The sequence below is a fragment of the Octopus bimaculoides genome, chromosome 10 (assembly GCF_046866305.1).
Source record: "Octopus bimaculoides isolate indiv1 chromosome 10, ASM4686630v1, whole genome shotgun sequence".
NCBI lineage: Eukaryota > Metazoa > Mollusca > Cephalopoda > Octopoda > Octopodidae > Octopus > Octopus bimaculoides.
The window spans coordinates 26,591,788-26,611,514 of NC_142937.1; the positions used below are offsets into that span (position 1 = coordinate 26,591,788).

The 19,727-nt window shown below is 36.4% G+C and overlaps 1 protein-coding gene across 5 annotated transcripts in view; it reads right to left on the bottom strand.

Moving 5' to 3' along the window:
• The window catches only part of LOC106877481 (heparan sulfate glucosamine 3-O-sulfotransferase 5), a 470,569-nt gene that overhangs the window by 157,151 nt on the left and 293,691 nt on the right, over window positions 1–19,727 (bottom strand). For 4 of the 5 annotated variants that reach the window (XM_052971096.2, XM_089358476.1, XM_052971095.2 and 1 more), the window contains one exon: window positions 8,146–8,404. The gene's annotated coding sequence lies outside the window, so the exon portion shown is untranslated. Of the gene's footprint in view, window positions 1–8,145; window positions 8,405–12,428; window positions 12,538–19,727 lie in introns of those variants that run through there. The other variant, XM_089358477.1, reaches the window with a different exon arrangement.

Consider the following 19,727-nt stretch of genomic DNA (forward strand, 5'->3'; position numbering starts at 1 on the left):
CCTTCAAATTTCAATAACTATGTTGAATAGTTACTGGTGCGTGACTTTATGGTTGAGAAGTTTTCTTCCTGACCACATGGTTCCAAGTTCAGTCCCACTGCGTGGCTCCTTGGGCAAGTGTGTTCTACAATAGCCCCAGGTTGACCAAAGCTTTGTGAGTGGATTTGGTAGATGAAAACTGAAAGAAGCCCACCGTATAGATTGGAGAGTTTTGTTTCTAAACGAAGCTGTCCGATGAACGGGAATGTGAAACTCTGGGTAACAGTTTTTGTGATACCTTTGCAGTTTTATTAATAAAGCATATTACTCTACCTCTGGTATTTGAGTACTATTTTTTCTTCCCACCTTGTTTTGCATTTATGTGCTTACTCTGGTATATATATATATATATATATATATATATATATATATATATATATATATATATATACAAATATATGTATATATATATATATATATATATATATATATGCACACATATATATATATATTACATACATAGAAAAATATGTTCATATATAAATATAGACACTACATGGTGTAACAAAATGCATTCACACACATGAAGACTTATACATAGCAAGAGAAAAAGTCACATGTTATTGTGATGTAGTCTGGGATATATTATTGCCTAAAAACAAAATAAAAAAAAAACTGAAGAGAAGAAGGAGAAGCAAGAATGGTCATAACTTGAATACATTTTGATCATAGGTCTGTTTGATCAATGTTAGCCTGGGGCTAAACAATAACAACGCCAACAACAACAATAAAACAATTTCCTTTTTTCCCAATATTTATGGCCGTAGCAGTCAATGGTGCAAACTATCTAAAACTACTGACCACAGACATATATTGAAGACCATGTCCGCAAACACAAGTACATAGCAACATAGCTTCTTCCAGGCTATTGCTAGCTATAAAAGGTTACTTGTATAAAAAAAGAAAAGAGAAAAAAAGAAACAAGTACATTAATATACTGACCACATATAGGAAGAGAATGAAAGAGAGAGAGCGAGAGAGAGAGAGAGAGAGAGAGAGAGATAGAGAGAGAGAGAGAGAGAGAAAGCCATACACAAATACATCTATGTGGCAAGAGAACTGCTTTCATACATTGTTAACTGCAATAGCAATTCAAAATAGAAGGTGCGGCAGAAAAACCTCCCAAATTTTACACAAGAGTTTCTATGATTCTTGTGAAGTTAGACAGATAGAAATGATGTCTTCATATAACTGATGTCTCACCATTTTAAAAAATTACTATTATGGTTTGGATTGGTACACACTGTACATCTGATGTTCAAACATCAACTTGTAAAATGTGAGAATATCTATTGCATCACCCTACACACACACACACACACACATGTATACAGTGTGTGGCAGAAAAATCTCCCATATTTTTCTTGGACATTAGTGTGACACTAGTTAAGTTAAACCAGTGATAACAGCATCATCATGTAAATTATGTTGTACTGTTTTATTTCCAGTCATCAGCATGGTTTGGATTGGTGCACAACTTACACCACGGTCTGATGAAAGTGAGAAAACTGAAACTTCAAAGTCACTGTCAAATTTCTTTTATGTAAAAGTTAACGAATATGCAATACTAAAAATTATTCAATAATTCTCCAGTTTAAGTTTACCGTAGTTTAGCATGAACAAGGAACCCTTTTTTTGTCAAAAATTAGGTTAAAAAAATATGGAAGTTTCTTATAGATGAATTGTATTATAATCCCTTATGAAACCTTTTTTTTCCAAATTTTAAGCCCCAAAAAACAAGGGAGTTCCTTATACACGAGGGTTCTTTATACACGTTAAAATATGATAAATTGATTTTTTTTATACAACTTGACATAAAAGTTGTTGTTGTTGGCACTCCATCGCTTACGATGTCGAGCGTTCCAGTTGATCCGATTAACGGAGCAGCCTGCTCGTGAAATTAACGTGCAAGTGGCTGAGCACTCCACAGACACGTGTACCCTTAACGTAGTTCTCGGGGATATTCAGCATGACACAGTGTGACAAGGCTGACCCTTTGAATTACAGACACAACAGAAACTGGAAGTAAGAGAGAGAGGAAGTTGTGGTGAAAGAGTATAGCAGGGTTCACCACGATCCCCTGCTGGAGCCTCGTGGAGCTTTAGGCGTTTTCGCTCAATAAACACTCACAACGCCCGGTCTGGGAATGGAAACCACGATCCTATGATCGTGAGTCCGCTGCCCTAACCACTGGGCCATTGCGCCTCCACTGACATAAAAGTAAACACCCACAAGCATTTTGTGCCTGTGTATGAGTGTATAATGAGTATACATATATTATGTGTTTACATATTTATCACTCGTTGGTGATATCCTGTACTTCATGTATTATATATATATATATACATATAGTTGCCATGATTGACCATGATTAACTATATGAGCAAAATATAACACAGATCAAAGTGGAGAACAGATTTTCATTGGTCAAATTCCTTTATCGTAGGAATACAAAATACATAAAACGTACATTGAGATATTAGGTTTCAAGTGCTCCAATATTACAATCCAAAGAAAAGCAGTATTACAAAACTTTACGATCGTTTCAAGGATGCGTTTGTATTGGGCGAATTTTCCATCCGATACAAATAGTTGCATTTCTCTCATCAGAAATACAAATAAAATGATTAAAATAGTTTAAAAATTGAGAAAGCTTAAAATATCTCCTACTTATAAAGGTTGAGGTTATATTAAGTAATGTTATATTTTTTTTAAAATGTCATGGTATTTTTTAAAAGGTTCGCAAGGATATAGAAAAAAGCTTTGTTGAAGTGAAAGAAAGTTGTGAAGTAAAACATTTGTGTATATAAATATATATATATCTATGTGTGTGTGTAGATGTTGAAGAATGAGAATGAGTGCTCAACACTGCAGTGGTGGATAAAGAGCGTTTATTTGTATATTAAGGCTACCATTGGTTTCATGTTAAGAAAAATATCTTAATATCGTAATTTTTCAAGCCAGTCACATGGAAGAATGACGTTTATTTCCATTTTGGATGAAAATACAATATATATATATATCATCATTATCATCATCATCATTGTTTAAAGTCCGTTTTCCATGCTGGCAGGGGTTGGACGGTTCAACTGGGGGTCTTGGAAGCCAGGAGGCTGCACCAGGCTCCAGTCTGATCTGGCAGCGTTTCAACAGCTGAATGCCCTTCCCTAACACCAACCACTCTGAGAGTGTAGTGGGTGCTTTTTACGTGCCACTGGCACAGGGGCCAGAGGGGGCTAGCATTGATAACATTTGGATGGTGCTTTTATGTGCCACTGGCATGGTAGCCAGTCAAGGTGGCGCTGGCATCAGTCACATTCGGATGATGCTTTCTACATGCTACCGGCACAGTAGCCAGTCGGGATATATATGTATGTATGTATAGATATGTATGTATGTATGTATAGATATAGATATCACTAGCTCACTCTGTAGAGTGCTCCATCTGTTTGTCTCTTTCTTTGGTAGTGTTAATTCCTTTTGAAGATATTTGTGACACTCTTCCTTCCTCTGTAATATTTTTGATGTCTAAAACAACACCTCATATATTTATTGTAGTGAATCCTAATTTATCAAAGCTAAAAGGATTTATTGACCAGCAACGAATACTAAAATCATTTTAACTGCTGTAAAAACTAAAAAACTATTTAACTTATCACTAACTCGTGTTTATTTTTAGTAAAATTCATAATTTTCTATAAAGCATCAGAATGGAGTTTGCCTGCATTTTTGTTTTTTCAATTGTGAGCCTACTTGTATGGTTTTATTGCTAACCATTTGAAGTGGCATCGAATGTTTTTATGGCATGTGAATGAGGAGAAAGTTATTGTGTCTAATGCACCAACTAATAATATTGCATTTGTTTTCTTTCTTTTTTTGTTGATTAATCTGCAAAGATGGTGTGTGTGTGTATGTATGTGTGTGTGTGTGTGTGTGTGTGTGTGTGTGTGTGTGTGTGTGTGTGTGTGTGAGAGTGTGTGTGCGTGTGTAGCCATTTCAAGTCCTCCTTCTTGGTAAAACATCACATCTTTTGTTAAATCCAAATAAATTTTAGCTGCATTTGCTCAATCATGTTCAAACACTTTTTTTGTTAAAACTCTAAGAATTTGAATTAGGTGGTTGTTTTTTGTGTGTGTTTTATTGCTCTTTTTTTTTCATATTTAAAAAAAAAATTTATTGTCTTCTTATTTTGTTACACCTTTGATGTCCCCCGCCACCCTGCCTTTCTCATCTTCACTGTCTGAATATTTACATATGATATGAGAGGTGTTAAGAACCAGAAGATAAACGTGTTGGCTGGATAATGTAAAAAAAAAAAAAGACACGAGAGAAGGAAGAGAGAGAGAGAAGGAGAGAATGCTAATGAAAAAACTGTCCAAGACAAACAAATAGCAAACAAATACCACAGTGAATTAATTATGGAGTATTTTTTCCAAACTGTCTTATAGATTATTATTTATATATTTCAAACGAGAAATTCACCCACTGCAGACCAAAAGAACATTTACACTTTCGTCAGCAATTGTAGCTAAACCAACCTTTGATAACATCATTAATCATAACGACCAGTAATTAATGACATCAATATTTATAGACAATCATTATTTTGATGACAGCAGCAATTGTACCAAATGAATATTTGACTTTATTGAATGATACAAGATGTCTCTCAGGTTTCTTCGAGGAGTGAAATTATGGCTGAAAATACCCCCAAAATAGTTTCTTGATGTTGTCTTTATTTTAAGAGGGGATGACAGTTTAGGCACCAATTGCCATAGCATTTCTGTAAGGAGATGAACAGCAACTACAGCTTTGTAAGAAATCAATGGGTTATTTTTAATGGGTTATTTAATGGGTCTGTTATTGTGCCTGATGTAAGTGGACAAAAGAAGTAGAATTCATCACATCAGCAATCACACCTAACGAATTTTTGATGGCATTATTATGAATTAAAGGCAGCAAACTGGCAGAATTGTTAACGCTCTAGATAAAATGCTTGGTGGTATTTCACCCATTGCTACGCTCTGAGTTCAAATTCCGCTGAGGTTGACTTTGCTTTTTATCATTTCTGGGTTGATAAATTAAGTACCAGCTACACACTAGTGTCAATGTAATCGACAAGTCCCCCTCCACCAAATTTCAGGCCTTGTGCCTATAGTAGATAGGATTATTATAAATTATAGTCAACCGATTGTTGATGACATCATCATCGTCATTGTTTAGTGTCCATCTTCCATGTTGATGTGAGTTGGATGGTTTGAAAGGATCTGATAGGACAGAAGAATACATCAAGCCCCAAAGACTGTTTTGGCATGGTTCCTACGGTTGGATGCCCTTCCTAATGCCAACCACTTTACAGCATTTTTTCTTTTTTTTTTTGTTCTTAGCTTGGTACTTATTCTATCGTCCTCTATTGTTGAACTAAGTTGAGGGGATGTAAGCCAACCGGTGTTGGTGTGTTTACATCAAGTGGTGGTGGGGGACAAACACGGACACACAAACATGTTTCAGTTTCAGTCTATGATATCCACTCACAAGGCTTTGGTTGACCTCTGGCTATGGTTGAAGATACTTGCCCAAAGTGTCACACAGTGAGACTGAACCTGCAACTATGTGGTTACAAAGCATGCTTCTTACCACACAGCCACACCTGCACCAACTGTTGATGACATCAGTAATTATATTTAATGAATTGTTGATGATATTAGCAATTGTAAACAAGCAACATTTGATGACATCATCAATCGTAAATAACGAACCTTTGATGCTATTAATAATAATTAAAGCCAAATAACAGCATTTGGTGTCATTAGTAATTGTAAGCAAACAATATTTAATGAATCTAGCATCAATAATAATTAGTGTTGGCGTTGTCAATCATAGACAACTGGCTCTGCTTTTGATGAAGTCATCAATATTAAATAATGAGAATTTAGTTATATCGCCAATTATTACTAATCAGAATTTGTTGACACCACCAGCTAATTAGTAACATCACCAATCATAGCCAAAATTCCAATTTTAATATGTATAACCGTAGTTAATAAACTAATGGTAATTTCTCCAAGCAAATATGAAAAACCAGTGGTAACACAGACAATTCAGTTGACAAACCAATAGAAACATAAAGAGCCTTGTGGGTGGATTTGATGGACAGAAACAGGAAGAAGCCCGTTATGTGTGTGTGTGTATGTATGTATGTGAGTGTGTGCCTTTGTGTCTCTGTTAGAACCACAGATGTAGAATGGTTCTAGCTTCAGTTCCACTACATGGCACCTTGGACACCTGCTATAGCTCTGGATTGAACAAAACCTTGTGAGTGGATTTGGTAAACAGAAACTGAAAGGAAAGGCAGTGAGCCGGCAGAAACGTTAGCAGGTCGGGTGAAATGCTTAGTGGTATTTCGTCTGCCGTTACGTTCTGAGTTCAAATTCTACTGAGGTCGGCTTTACCTTTCATCCTTTCAAGGTCGATAAATTAAGTACCAGTTTTGCACTGAGGTCGATGTAATCAGCTTAATCCCTTTGTCCATCCTTGTTTGTCTCTTCTATGTTTAGCCCCTTGTGGGCAATAAAGAAATAAGAAACTGAAAGAAGCTTGTTGTGTGTGTGTGAGTGTATATATATATATGTGTGTGTGTGTGTATATATATATATGTGTGTGTGTGTGCTTGTGTTTGTCCCTCACCACAGCTTGACACCTGGTGTTGGCTTGTTTATGTTCCTGTAACTTAGCAGTTTGGCAAAAGAGATCAACAGAAAAAATACTAGGCTTAAAAATAAAAAAAATAAGTAGTGGGGTTGATTCATTTGACTAAAAATTCTTCAAGGCAGTGCCCCAGCATGGCCACAGTCTAATGACTGAAATGATTAAAAGAAAAATCTGAATACAACAAACCAATAGTAACATTGCTAACCGTAACTCATAAACCGATGGTAAACTTGCTAATTTTAACTGAAGCAGCATTAATAACATCACCAGGTTTAATCAGTTTGTATGGGTTGGATGCTTTGAAAAGGATCGGACAAACCAGAGGACTGCATTGAACTCCAGCGTCTGCTTGGGGTATCTTCTGCAGTTGGATACCCCTTTTAATGTCAACCACTTTAAAGAGTGTACTGGGTGCTTTTCATGTGTCGCTGGCACCTGTGAGGTCACCAGGTAACTTATAACCAACAGGTTCACATCATCAGTTCATCTCCAAATATCAAAGAGTTCTAACATTTAGCCAGCTGTAAGTGCCGGTAATGTAATGTTTTCTTTATTAATTGTGACAGACTACACAACTGTGAAAAATTCCTGGTTTTAAAGGTATCGCGAAAAGCCTGGTTAGAGGTTCAACCTTCTGAGTTCTTTTACAGGGCTTAGAAAAACTGAAGAACCACTGCAATACGTGAGTGAATCTGAGAGGGGAATATGTTGAATAAAAGCATAATTAACTGATCCTCTTGTATTTTCTTTTACCCCTTTGTATATTATGTTATGACAGTCATAAATTTATAACTTATGATGTTATTGTCTTTTTCTCTCACAAACCATTTCTCTGTTTCATTCCCTCAGTTTTGTACTTTTTTCTGATGAAGTATTGATCCAATTTTGCTTGACCATCTTTGCCTATGGACCCCTTTGATCCCTATTTTACTCCACTGGACCCCCATGTTAAAAAAATCTCATTATATCTTTAAAATTAAATATGAGTAGAAATTGTATTAAAAAATTGTTAAAATTTTTATGTACTGTAGAAGTATAACAAATTTATTGCAGATAGATTTTAGCAACAAAATCTCATATGAATCCCCTAAGGGTCATATGGACACCAATTGAGAACCACTGTACTAACGTCTGAGACCTTGAGATTTTTCTTCTCATTAATTCATTCAGCAAATATCATTGCTCCTTTTTCTGATAAAGGGCTAATGTCCAAATCATTAAGGCTATTGCTCTTCTCATGAAAGCCTTAGACTAATACTTTACTCGCTAAACCTTGTCTCTCCTGTGTTGTCTTTTTATTATTCATTGTATTTACACTATGATACAAGCTGTTAGGCTGTGACCAATCACATTCAAACGAGATAAAAAAAACAAAATAAAAAATCTACAACTTACCTTCCTCTAAAAGTTTCTTTGGTATATTCCTTATATTATTTGTCGTTTATATTTATATATTCATTTTGTTAAGCCTTTGTTGATAATGAAAGGTGAGAAAGAGGCAGAGGAGGAGTGGAAGATATTTCAAGCACCCCACTGTTTCACTTTGAGTATAAAATGGAATAATCCACAGTGTGATACCAGATGGAGTTCTGAAGACTGGTGTAAGTAAATGTCCCAATGGCACAGTAAATAATCGAATATGTCTGGAGATTTTCTGAAAATAGATCAATTATGACAATCAGTAAAAGAAGGTATGGAAAAAATAAACAACAACAATAATTCTTTCTAATTTGGGCACAAGGCCAGCAATTCTAAGGAATTTAACACAAACAACAGCAACATCATTCATAGCAACGCAAAAAAAAAACCCATCACAATTTAGTTTTGTGCAAAGGGACAGGCATGTGTGTGTGTGTGTGTGTGTGTGTGTGTGTGTGTGTAAAATGGAAGGAATAATTACAAATTAATCAGCATTTCATGTCTGATGAAGTGAGTGAACGATAATAATTTTATAGCATATATTGAATCTGTCTGTCTGTCTGTCTGTCTATCTCTCTCTCTCTCTTTCTCTCTCTCTCTCTCTCTTCCTCTCTCTCTCTTTTTATATATATAAAATTCATTTTTCCTCATTCAAATTATTAGTATTAAGACACCCCTCCCACACACACGGTGGCCTTCTTTCAGTTTCTGTCTAACAAATCCACTTAGAAGGTCTTGGTTGGCCCAAGACTATAATACAAGATAATTGTCCAAAGTGCACTGCTGTGGAACTGAACCCTAAACCATATGGCTGGGAAGCAAACTTCTTAACTACATAACCATGTGACACACTGGATAATGCAATCTCAGAATGCCTCATTCATTGGTTTCAACAATGAGTTCTCAATTGTTTTACTCATCTCAAGCAATTTGCTCATTAAATTAACATGAAAACTGGCTGAATATTACTCAGACATAGTCCACCCTTAACACAATTCTCAGAATGAATCAATGTAACAAAATAAGTGGCAGGAAATTTTTAATTCATTAGTTTTTAATTAATTAGAGGCGCTCTTGATTTGTTAGATATTTTATCTTACTGGCCCTGGAAGGGTGGAAGATAATGTTTGACTGCAATGGGATTTGAACTTAGAACAGAAAATTGTAACTAAATATAGTACTACAGCAACACTTTGATGTTGCTCAACTGGTTCACGCCATAAATAATGTGGTACTACTTTAAGAAATTGGTGTAATTAACTTTACGGTAATCTCCTTAGTATAACAAATGTAGGAGAAAAAATAACTGGGAAAAAAATATTGAAAAAAACACTTTATCACTTTTAAGGTAAGAGAAAAAGAGAGAAAAAAGGGTAGGGCAAATGAGAGAGAGAGAGAGGTAGAGAAAGAGAAGGGGGAAGGAGGTAGAGCAGGAGGAGGAGATGAAAGTGTATATACATACAAAATATAGATATAGTCTCACACACACACACACACACACACACACACACACATACATAGACATACATATACCATTTTAGGTATACAAACACAGGCGCAGGAGTGGCTGTGTGGTAAGTAGCTTGCTTACCAACCACATGGTTCCGAGTTCAGTCCCACTGTGAGGCACCTTGGGCAGGTGTCTTCTACTATAGCCTCGGGCCAACCAAAGCCTTGTGAGTGGATTTGGTAGACGGAAACTGAAAGAAGCCCGTCGTATATATGTATGTATATATGTATGTGTGTATATGTTTGTATGGCTGTGTTTGTCCCCCACAACATCGCTTGGCAACCGATGCTGGTGTGTTTACGTCCCTGTAACTTAGTGGTTTGGCAAAAGGGACCGATAGAATAAGTACTAGCTTGACTAAAGGCAGTGCTCCAGCATGGCCGCATTCAAATGACTTAAACAAGTAAAAGAATAAAAGAACGTACTTACAAACAGATGTAGTCAGATATAACAAGTGTATATTCACACACATACACATGCATACTCAAAATACAGACACAGCCAAAAATAAATGCACATTTGTAAGAACGAAAGATTAGTCTCAAAGACATAGATACATACATATACATACTCTTAGATATATATATATATATTCATAAATACACATGCCCATATTTACAAACATACACACATATAGGTGCAGGTGTGGCTTTGTGGTAAGAATCTTTCTCCCCAACCACATGGTTCCAGGTTCAGTCCCACTGTGTGACACCTTGGGCAAGTGTCTTCTCCTATACCCTCGGATTCACCAAAGTCTTGTGAGTGGATTTGGGAGATGGAAACTTAAAGAAGCCTATTTTATGTATGTGTGTGTGTAAGTATATATATATATATATACTTGGCGTTAGGAAGGGCATCCAGCTGTAGAAACTATGCCAAATTAGATTGGAGCCTGGTGTTGCCATCCGGTTTCACCAGTCCTCAGTCAAATCGTCCAACCCATGCTAGCATGGAAAGCGGACATTAAACGATGATGATGATGATGATGATGATATATATATATATATATATATATATATATATATTCTTTTACTTGTTTCAGTTATTTGACTGCAGCCATGCTGGAGCACCGCCTTTAGTCAAACAAATCAACCCCAGACTTATTCTTTGTAAGCCTAGTACTTATTCATTCAGTCTCTTTTGCCGAACCGCTAAGTTATGGGGATGTAAACACACCAACATCAGTTGTCAAGTGATGATGGGGGCACAAACACAGACACATATATTCATACATACATACATACATACATACATAAAAATTAGGGTTCTCAAAACCTGAAAGAAAAAGGCTGATTAGAAGACTACAGATTCAAGCCATCAATGGAACTGTAAAGATATGTAAAACTTTCCAAAAATTTAGCACATAAATACATATGCATGCATCTAGACATGAAAATATATACATAAAAACGCATCCATAAAACAAACATACAAATCTGCGCATACACTAACACCAAATACTGCACACACACACACACATATGCATAAATACCTAGATGATGTTGATAAAAGTTCCAATGAAGGAGCTTTGAATCTATGTTAGAGTCCGGCTCTTTCTCTATTGACAAGAAATACAGAAATGAAACTGATTGATAACATACATACACACACACACACACACACACACACACACACACACACACATATATATATATATATATATATATATACAACAGGCTTCTTTCAGTTTCCATCAACCAAATCCACTCACTAGGCTTTGGTTGGCCCGAGGCTATAGTAGAAGACATTTGTCCGGGGTGCTATGCAGTGGGATTGAACTCAGAACCATGCCTGCGCCTACATATATATGTGTGTGTGTTTGTGTGTGTGTCATTGTGTCTGTATTTGTCCCCCACCACTGCATGGTTTGTTTATGTCCACGTACCTTAGCAATTTGGCAAAAGCGACTGATAAAATAAGTACTAGGCTTAAAAACAAAGTACTGGGGTTGATTCTTTTGACTAAAATCTCGCCAAGTGCCCCAGCATGGCCACAGTCTAATGACTGAAATAAATTAAAGCTAAAAGACACTCACACACATGTACATTGTATTTATAAAAACAGATTTCTACAGACATGTTCATAAATGCCCACTCACATATAAACACACATGCACACACACACACACACACACACACACATTCAGATACACACATACTAGCAAATACACATATACAAACATTGACATACTCATAGATAAATATACACACACAAATACACACATATATTAATACATACACACAATTACATGCATATATATTAATACATACACGCACGTATATTAAGACATACACACTTGCACATATATTAATACATACACACACACTTACATACATATATATTAATACACATACACACTTTCACACACATATATATTAATACATACACACTTACACACACATATTAATACATACAGACTTATATGTTTGCACACACATATTAATACATACCTACAAAAAGAGATAGTCACAACTACAAGCACATACAACCACACACACATACACACACTAACATATGGTCTCACAAATACATGCAAGCATTGGGATACAAATGCACACACACATACAAACACATACATACTCACAAATACACACATTCTCACAAGTGTGCACACATATTCAAATAAGCTTACATACTCTACTCACACAAACACACACACATACAGACTCACAACCACATACACACACACACACAACTCATAGAGATACTCAACCACAAAAATATACATAAAAAAGCCATGCATACTCACATACACGAATATGCATTTGTACACACAGACGCATTGAAGAAACTAGCAGGAAGGCCTCGTCCATAGAATAAATCAACAAAGCAGCAAATATGTGGCAGGAAGGGGGGTGGTGTCAACAAATGGGGAAAAGAGGGGGTAATAGTGGGAGTAGATGCTGCTGTTAAGGAAGTGATGTAAGGAGGTGGGGAGCAGTTGATTGGAGGGGTAGTAGTGAGAGTACATGTTGCTGTTAAGGGAGTGATGTAAAAGGAAGGGGAGTGGACTGGAAGGGTGGAGGAGGGAGAAGGTCTGGTGCCAGCAAGTGATGGTGGAAGATGGGAGCAAGGGTGGTGGTGGTGGTGGCGGTGGAGGTTGGGCAAGAGAAAGAAACTTGAAGAATTGGTAAAAAGGTGTTGGAAGAGGGAAGTGAAAAATGGTGTTGTTTTTGGTGAAATATGAAGCTAGAAGTCTCATTAGTTAGGAAGGAACTTAACACTTTCCCCACAATGGATTGATAGACAGACAGACAGATAGCTTAGATAGATATATAGATAGATAGATAGAAGGATAGAAGGATAGATAGATAGATAGAAGGATAGATAGATAGATAGTCAGATAGATAAATAGATGGATAGATAGATAGATAGATAGATAGATAGATAGATAGATAGATATATGTTTCTTTATTGGCCACACAGGGCTGAACACAGAGGAGACAAAATACAAATGTAGAGCTTTTCTTTTGGGGAAGAGAAGAAGGAAAAAAAGAAAGGTGGGGTAGAAATTCGATCAAAATGGATCGTAAAAAAAAAAAAAGGTTGATCAATAGGGATCGTGTATCACAGAAATATCAATGTAAAAAGGGAATACAGATTAGGCTTATCTGTGGAAAGAAAAGTCTACGGAAAAGACCACGGTATCCTTGGGCAATAATGTCATGCAAAAAAAAAAAAAAAACACATTACAGTAAGTGACTCTCTTTTTTCCTTTCTTTTTTGTTCAAGCTGGCTCTGTCATTCACATGTGCCATCCTTGCTACGTTCACCCATCTTTTTTTGAAACATTCAAAACTTCCCTCTCTACTCTCACCTTCCTCTTCAAGTGATACTTGAAGAAGTTGATGAGAGATTCACCAGAGAGGAAAGTGTTTGTCTCTAGACCTTTCAGACGTGTCCACCATCCACATTCTTTCACCATAGCTACAAGTATTATGAAAATGGCTCTTCCATCCCATTTCAGAGAAGGAAGCGTGACAATATTAACGATAGACTTGGTTGTTAAACTGACTTGTCCCACACGCGATGGCAGTCATTCGACATAAGCCCACAGGTCGGAAATGGTTGCACACTGTACGAGTGCATGTAGAACAGTTTCGTAGCTCTGACTACTTCTTGAGCAGGTCAGCCCTGTATTTCTCGAGCCATGCCTGTAGAGCCTATCCAGAACAGGTAGCACTTCTCCATAGCACTGCCAGGCCAGGGATCTCTGGAAGTTGTCCATAGGTCCTGGCCTGAACGTCCTCTTGAACAGGCAGGTCAGGTATTCCTCATTGACGCCCAGGTTCGCCCCGAGATTGTCGTTGTACCTCCCCTCCACTAACCCCCTATAGAATATTTTGGTTATGCTGAAGTTGCTCAAGGTCGACCCGGGATGGCATAGTTGCTGGAGAGCAACGCGACACTTGCGGTGCCATTCGCCCTTCCTTGGCCTGTTTTTGATCTACGACTGTAGTTCAGTCATGGAGACGAGCTGTGGGAAAGCATGGCTCACAAACGGCGACCACATCTGTTCACCATCGTCTACGTAGAGCTGGAGATGTCGCAGTCTCAGCACGTGTCTGCGCATCATCAACCATGGCATGCCCAGCCCTCCTTTTAGCGGGTGTTGGCAGCAAACGGATTGCATGACCATCGGAACGCATCCTTTCCACAAGAAGCAGAAGAGAATGTGTTCTAGTTTGGTGATGGTAGGGTCGGGACAAGGCACGAAGGTCAAGCAGTAGTCGATGATGGAAGCAAGATAGATAGAGAGGCAGATAGATAGATAGATAGATAGATAGATAGATAGATAGATAGATAGATAGATAGATAGATAGATAGATGGATAGATAGCTAGATAAATAGATAGATAGATAGATAGATAGATAGATAAATAGATAGATAGATAGATAGATAGATAGATAGATAGATAGATAGATAGATGTGTGTGTTCGTGAGTATGTATGTGCTTGTGTGCATGTGCGTTTGTATCCCAATGCTTGTATGAGTGTATTTGTGAGTACATATGTTAGTGTGTGTGTGTGTGTGTGCTTGTATTTGTGACTATCTCTGTTTGTAAGTATGTATTAATATATGTGTAAGACAAATAGAGAAAGATAGATAGATAGATAGATAGATAGAGAGAGAGAGAGAGAGAGAGAGAGAGAGAGAGAGAGAGAGAGAGAGAGAGAGAGAGAGAGAGAGAGAGAGAGGTAGATACTCATTTTCATAGATAAATAGATAAAGAGAGATCAACAGCAGCAATAATTAGTACAACAACAACAACTACAACACTACTGCTACCAACAATAACAACCAAATGCAGTAACAATAACAACAGCAGCAACACCCTCGCCATGAACAGCAGCAACAGCAATGATAAAACCAACAACAACAACAACAACAGCATCAACCCTGTGAATATTGCCAAGTACACCATTAACTTTGCAGTGCTGGGGTTCAACACCTCCTAAGAGAGAGAGAGAGAGAGAGAGAGAGAGAGAGAGAGAGAGAGAGAGAGAGAGAAGAGAGACTATTGGATTAGAGATTAGATGACAATATATTGTGATGCCAGGATGTAATCCACCAAACTCTTGGCAATGTGTCCAGTAGTACCCAATTAATTTAACTGATTCTCAGTGTTTCAAGTACCCTATTAATTTAAGTACCCACTCTCATATATATATATATATATATGTGTGTGTGTGTGTGTGTGTGTGTGTAACAGGAAGGGTTGAAAATGTAGTAAATTCATATATATATCAATAGATAAATAGTAAAAGATAGATTTACTCTTTTACTCTTTTACTTGTTTCAGTCATTTGACTGTGGCCATGCTGGAGCACCGCCTTTTAGTCGAACTAATCGACCCCAGGACTTATTCTATCGGTCTCTTTAACCGAACCGCTAAGTTACGGGGACGTAAACACACCAGCATCGGTTGTCAAGCGATGTTGGGGGGACAAACACAGACACACAAACATATACACACACATACATACATATATATATATATATACATATATATGATGGGCTTCTTTCAGTTTCCGTCTACCAAATCCACTCACAAGGCTTTGGTCGGCCCGAGGCTTTAGTAGAAGACACTTGCCCAAGGTGCCACGCAGTGGGACTGAACCCGGAACCATGTGGTTGGTAAGCAGGCTACTTACCACACAGCCACTCCTACGCCTATTGAATAACATTCTTTAATTAAAATAACTACAATCGTTTCAGTATTTTTACACATGTAGTACAAGTCAGTGTTGTGTAATCACTATCCTCCATCAAAGCTGTAAAATGCATTTTTTCAGGTGGTTAACTGAGTCTTTTGTTATATCATACTGTCATTTCACTCAGTCTGAGAACTGTGGATGAGCTTTGCATAGCATACTTCAAGGTTTTAGCCGAATCTTATTTAATTAATCAGTTAATTAAATGCCTGCCTGTTCTGATTTCCAGTACTTAGAGTTACTCATTTCCCATCATCAGCTGGTAAATCAAGACTGGTTTAAATATTTTTTGAAATATGAAATTTAACACTTATCCTTATGTCTTTTGTTTAAAAATCTCTGTGAACAACACAAGCAAAAATAGCTGCTTCAAGCTCTCATATTTGATTTCATTTTGGTGCCTTTCAGTTGAACTATATTAAAGAATGCTTTACATTTGTATTGAGTCCAGTAATGAATTGCTTCTGATGAATCAACAGATATATATAGCTATATATATATGTTTGTATGTATGTATGTATGTATGTATGTATGTATGTATGTATCTATCTTATTTCTTTACTGCACCCAAGGGGCTACACACAGAGGGGACAAACAAGAACAGACAACGGACTAAGTATTTCTATATCAACCCCCAGTGCGTAACTGGTACTTATTTAATCGACCTCGAAAGGATGAAAGGCAAAGTCCACCTTGGTGGAATTTGAACTTAGAATGTAACAGTAGACGAAATATCGCTAAGCATTTCGCCTGGCGTGCTAACATTTCTGCCAGCTCGCCACCTATCTATCTATCTATCTATCTATCTATCTATCTATCTATCTATCTATCTATCTATCTATCTATCTATCATTAGTATTATTATTATTATTATTATTATTATTATTACATGTATTAAAGTGCTACTAATAGTTTCATATGTTGAGAGAACTCAAACATATTCTTCAGGTGCAAACAAACTAAAAAATCGAATAAGTATAAGAAACACAATGGAGCTAAGATGGCAGCATATAGAACGTGCAGACAGTAAACAACGGAAGATGAGACTAAAGTGTCAAAAGATAAAAAGTGCTATACTCCTTAGGCCTTAAATGGGAAGGCTGGAATGATATCAAGGCAGCCAGGAATAAATGGAATTTTCCAATTCTTCAGAATATATTTATACATATAAATCAAAATATTAGTAATAGATCTAATGGCACCAAAGATAAAGTAGTATCTAACTACTCTAGTATTAATCAGGATAATAAGAAACCAAAAAATAGGTCAAGGAAAATAATTTGGTTTGCCCTTCCCTTTTCTCTTAATATAAAAACTAACATTGGTAAAAGATTCCTGTCTCTCCCAGACAAACACCAGCTGCTCACAGATGCAGGAAAATATTTAATAGGTGTTCTGTGAAATTATCATGTAGATAGTGTCCCAATATGAAGAGTATCATTACACGTGGTCAACACCAAGAGCCTGAATCCAGCTGCAACTGTCACGACCCAGGATCGTGTCCACTTGACTAACGATGTAAGATTAAATCTATCATATATAATGCAGAGGTTACTGCAACCCTAAATAATAATACAACTGATAAGAAGACCTATATTGGATTATGTAAAGGTGAATTTTAAAATTGCTATGCCAATCACATAGCTTCCTTCCGACATGGGGAGAAAAGTAAAGCTACTAAGTTGGCTAGCGACGTATGGAGTTTGAAAGCCACATCAGATGCCATGATGGATCTAAGGTGTAGGTACAGGAGATGGTAAAACTCTGCATAAGAAGTAGACAACCACCATATATATGTATATATATATATATATATATATATATGGGAGAATATACGAAAAAACAACAGACGAGGACAGGTGGTGTAAATAACAAAAGGATGTATTAGTATGACGCTCGTGAATACGGAAAGTCTTTGACGTTTCGAGCTACGCTCTTCAACAGAAAGAATACGGAGACAAGGAGAAAAACACGGAGAAAAAAAATTGAATAGTGTCCAGTGAACGGTCAATCATAATAATGGCTGATATATATATATATACATACATACATATATATATATATATATATATATATATATATATATATATATATATATATTTATATTATGAGGTTAGACAATTTAGCGTCTGTTTTTCAGCATATTGGCAAGGAAGACTTTTTTCTTTTTGCCCTTATTTATAATTGTGTTTATAATTTTCACCTTCAAATTATGAATTTTATAATAATTTTATATAAATAAAGGTATTTTTCATATGCTGGCCACTGATGAAATTTTTTAATAAAATTTTATCCTTATATTAGAAGTATATATATATATATGTATATATATATATATATCTATATATATATATATATATATATATATATATATATATATATTTATATAAGGGGCATATATATATATATATATATATTTCTTTATTACCCACAGGGGGCTAAACATAGAGGGGACAAGCAAAGACAGACAAAGGGATTAAGTTGATTACATCTACCCCAGTGCATAACTGGTACTTATTTAATCAACCCTGAAAGGATGAAAGGTAAAGTCGACCTCGGCGGAATTTGAACTCAGAACGTAAAGACAGACGAAATGCTGCTTAGCATTTTGCCCGGTGTGCTAACGATTCTGCCAGCTCCCTGTCCGTGATAGCTAAATCACAAATGGAGTGGGATTGGTATAATTTTTTGCGGTGGAAGCATTGAAAATTTCAAGCTGTTGTGCATGAAACTTAAGGTAGTGTCAAAAGCTGACAAATAAAGAAGTCATTCATTCCCCAATTTAGTGGGTGGTGAGTGCTTGCTCTCACTGTTCATTATTAATGGGTGTGTATATGTGTGTCTGAAATTGTATATGTTCCATAATATATATTTGTATGAGGGTGACGTTTAGATATTATAGTTTTCAAAAGGTGTGTATATACATATATACATATATATATATATATATATATATATATATATATATATATATATATATATATATATATATATATATATATATATACATATATACATGCATATATACATACGTGTGTATATATATATCAATCATCATTTCAACGTCCATAATGAGGATGATATATACATGTGTATAGTAGAACACACACACACACACACACACACACACGTACACATATACACACATTGCCACACCCATTGTCTACAACACCTAATTTACTCTAATATATTCTTCGTTATTGTTGTCGTTGTTGTTGTTCATATTACTCCATTTATGTTGTTTGTCACTGTTAGTAGTATTAGTGGTGGTGGTGGCGGTGGTGGTGGCGGCGGTGGTGGAAACGGTGGTGCTGAAGTGCTTCATTATTTTTATTTGCTGTTGTTGTTGTTGTCGTTGTTGCTGTCATTTTAACCTTCTTGACTCAGTTTTTTTTTGTCTATTGTCTTATTCTGTTACTTAAAATATTGCTCTCATTCTGATTGCTGCTGCTGCTGCTGCTCTCGTTCTCATCCCCAGTGTCATTGTTGGCTGTTATTACTAAGGTGGTCAGTGGGTGGAATTGTTCAGACACTGAGCAAGATGCTTACCAGCGTTTCATCCATCTTTACATTCTGAGTCCCAATTCCACCGAGGTTGACTTTGCCCTTCACCTATTTGGGGTTGATGAAATAAGCACCTGTTGAGTACCAGGGTCGATGTAATCAACTTACCCCTCCCCCAAAACTACTGGCCTTGTGCCAAAATGTTATTGTTATTATTATTATTATTATTATTATTATTGTTTGAGTGTTGGGCCTCACAGAGGCAAAGAGGCTGAGTTCCTTTTGATTGTTAGGCTTCACAGAGGCAATGACCTTTGGCATTATGTCGT